The sequence below is a fragment of the Chinchilla lanigera genome, unplaced genomic scaffold (assembly GCF_000276665.1).
Source record: "Chinchilla lanigera isolate Chin_1 unplaced genomic scaffold, ChiLan1.0 scaffold00051, whole genome shotgun sequence".
NCBI classification, from domain to species: domain Eukaryota; kingdom Metazoa; phylum Chordata; class Mammalia; order Rodentia; family Chinchillidae; genus Chinchilla; species Chinchilla lanigera.
The window spans coordinates 16,315,242-16,318,658 of record NW_004955452.1 but is presented as its reverse complement, the minus strand read 5'-3'; the positions used below and the strand labels follow the sequence as shown (position 1 = coordinate 16,318,658).

The following is a 3,417-nucleotide window of genomic DNA, read 5'->3' as shown; positions in this document are numbered from 1 at the left end:
CTCTGGTACCTGGAACCAAACTCACGACCTTGTGCTTGCCAGGCAGGCGCTTTTGCCGCTGAGCTAAATCCCCAGCCCCTATATTACATATTGTTATCTTCAACAGAGTTGCTCAGATTAGCAGATGTAAGAATGCAAGATTAAAATATCAGAAATGTTGCAGTGCTTCACTAAACAAGATGGTAGGAATTCAACAATGGTTGTTATATTGCATATTGTTGTCTTCAAATTAGTTGTTCAGATTGCCAGATTTAGGCATGCAAAATTGGTCAAAAAAATTTAAGCATGAACTGTTCCTTTCAATAAACTAGTAGACATCAGCAGTTCAACTATCCCAGCTATCCTTGTATATACATATATATTTTTCCCCCTTCCTTCTTTCTTTTCTCCTTTCCCTCATCCCATTACTTTTATGGACACCATTTACTGAAAAGAATAAATGAAAAGGCTGATTTGAATCACTTCACTCTGACTGTTGCAGTGACACTCTTGACCCCTTAGCTCTGCGCTGCTCTTCTGCCTGCAGCGGTCCGGGAGAGGGCCCCAGTGTGACCCCCAAATGCACTGGAGAGTCTGCAATGCAGCGCCATTGCCTGCACTGCCCAAGATACTTGGTCCAGTCAGTTAACTGTTTTTTAAAGCTAGTTTGAATTGGAGTGTTTTGAAAAGAATCCTGATTAATACAGTCCTACCCTACATTGCCCAATACTTTTCTTACTAAACAGTGTGAGGGAAAAGAAGACAAGATAAGAACCAGTAACGTAAGGAAAAGATTGGCTTTGAGGTACCATCAAAATCTCACTCTAATGTTTTAAAAATCAACTTCTTTGAGGTGCAATTTGCATACAGTAGATTCCACCAGTTTTGATGTGCAAGGTTGACGGATTTTGATACATGCATACACCTGTGCAACTGTTGCCTCAAGAAATAGAACATTCCCATCGTCCCACAGTGTTCTGGTGTCCCTGGGCCAAACCATGCTATGCAACCACTATTCAATTTCTGTCACTGTGGATTATTTTGCTTGTTCTAGAATATCTTATAAATGGAGACATACAGTATGTATCCCTTTTTATCTGGCTTCTTTTACTCAGCATAATTATTTCTAGATTTATTCATGTTGCTGAGTCTATTAATAGTTGCAGTATACCACAGTTGGTCTTCTGCATGCACCAGTTCTGCATCCATGGCTTGCACATCCGTGGATTCAATTGATTGAGGATGGAGAGTATTTGAAACAAATCGTACCTGTATTGAACAGGTACAGACTTTTCCGTGTCATTACTCTCTAAATAATGTGGTATAAGAACTATTTATGTAACATTTATATTGTATGAGGTATTATAAGTAATCTAGAGGTGATTTAAAGTATAAGGGAGGATAAGTATAAGTTACTGTATTTGCAGTTACTATCCCATTTTATGTAAGGGACTTAAACATCTGGGGATTTTGGTAGGTATGAGGAAACTGGAGCAAATCTGCTTTCCTCCACCTGATACGGAGGGATGATATATTCCACTACCTACATCCAGCATAATTTGTTCATCTGTTTACCTGTTGATGGACATTTGGGTTGTTTCCAGTTTGGGGCTATTATGAATATAAGTGTTATGAACATTTATGTACAAGTATCTGTGTGCATCTCCAAAGTGAATTATGGGGAAGAAAAAGTTTAATCTTGAAATCCTTAAAATATATCCACATCAAGTGCCAATCAGTTACTCTTAAGGAAGCTGATCCACCTTACATATCACCTGTTATCTATGCCAAGGAGTGGAAGTAAATTCTCCCCTTGTCAAGTGTGGAGTCTTAGAAGATAAAGGAGGTCAGAGACGAGTATGACCTTTGGGACTGTGGAGCAGAGAGAAGGGGAAATAAAGACTTCACTGTACAATGTTTGGGCCCAGGAAAGGGAAGTGGATCCTTCCTCCCTACCTAGGAGGCATGTACAGGGCAGTAGCAGCTCAGTGTCCTTGGCCAGACCAAACCAGGCCTCTTGGATACCAAAGAGAGGGTCACTTGGATACCTCTTAGAGAGACACTATGGGGCTCAAATTATGAGGATATTTTCTGCTGTTCTTGGAGGATACTCAGAAGTAGAATTCCCGGGTTATGTGTATGTAACTGTATAAGCAACTGCCAAATTGTTTAACCAAGGGGCTGTACCATTTTATATTTGCATCAGCCGTATGCAAGGGTTTTAGCTCCTCCACACCCTTATCACCTGTTCTAGGAATTGTCTTTGTAAATTCCAACCATTCCACTGGAGAGGAAGTGCAATCTCATCGTGGTTTTCTTTCTTTCTTTTTTTTTTTAAGGTTTCAATTGTACTTTATTTCTTCAATATGCCAAATTTTAATGGATACAGAGTGCTTTTACTTGGCATCAATTATTATTTGATTCTGAAATAATTTAGCTGTATTATATCAGCTGGCATGATTACTGATCTCTCCATCCTTTGGGGTGACTTTGCCAACAGGAGAAATGTTCCATTCTATTCCAATTTGTGTTGCTGTATATGTCCATACAGCAATACAGAATGTGGCTCCACCAGCTAATATAGCATTACCATATTTGTCATGGAAATCAGGCATACGCTTCTGGTGGCTCTGCCTTGCAACCATTTGTTGAATGCTTCAAACTGGAAGACTACCTAATACGTTTTTGGCCAAGGGAAACATCGCGGAGCTGAAGATGAAACAGTGGTTACTGCAGCTGCTAGTCTGGTGCAAATTACTTCCAGATACCCTTGCAAATAGCCTCATTGTGGTTTTCATTTGCTCTGATGACTGGTATTGTTGACCATCTGATTTTGGTGTGTATTGGCCTTTTGTGTATCTTCTTTTGTAGAATATCTATTTGAATTTCTGCTACTTAAAAAAATTGAGTGGTTTATCCTCTTATTAAACCACAAAAGTTCTTTCTATATTCTGGAGATAAGCTCGTATATGAGCTACTTGTCCATCACTGGGATGCAGTCCCCAGCACCCTCAACGTAAAGCAGAAGAGGTTTATTTGGTTCACATTTTTCAATGGGTTCAGTCCATGGTTAGTTGCCTCCAAGGCAGAAATGGCATGGTTGAAGGGCATGACAGAGGAATTCTGCTCACCTCACCACAGCCAGGAAGCAGAGCAAAGGGAGAAAGCCAGGACAAGAATACACCCTCCCAGGGTCACAGCTCCAGTGGCCTGTCCCTCCGACCAGGCTCTACCTCCCAAGAGTGCATGCAGCTACCGAACTCATCCATGGATGAATCCACCCATGAGTAGAGCACCTCCATGATCTAATCACTTTCCACATAAAGAGAATTTGGGGGAACATTTTAGATCTAAACCCTAACAGCTGTTTTACAGATATATGTGATGCAAATATTTTCTCCCCATCTGTGGCTTGCTTTTTCAGTTACTTGAATGTGT

General features: G+C 40.5%; 1 pseudogene; it reads right to left on the bottom strand.

Moving 5' to 3' along the window:
* Positions 1 to 2,346: 2,346 nt before the first annotated feature.
* Positions 2,347 to 2,681, bottom strand: LOC102017946 (annotated as a pseudogene).
* Positions 2,682 to 3,417: the final 736 nt, after the last annotated feature.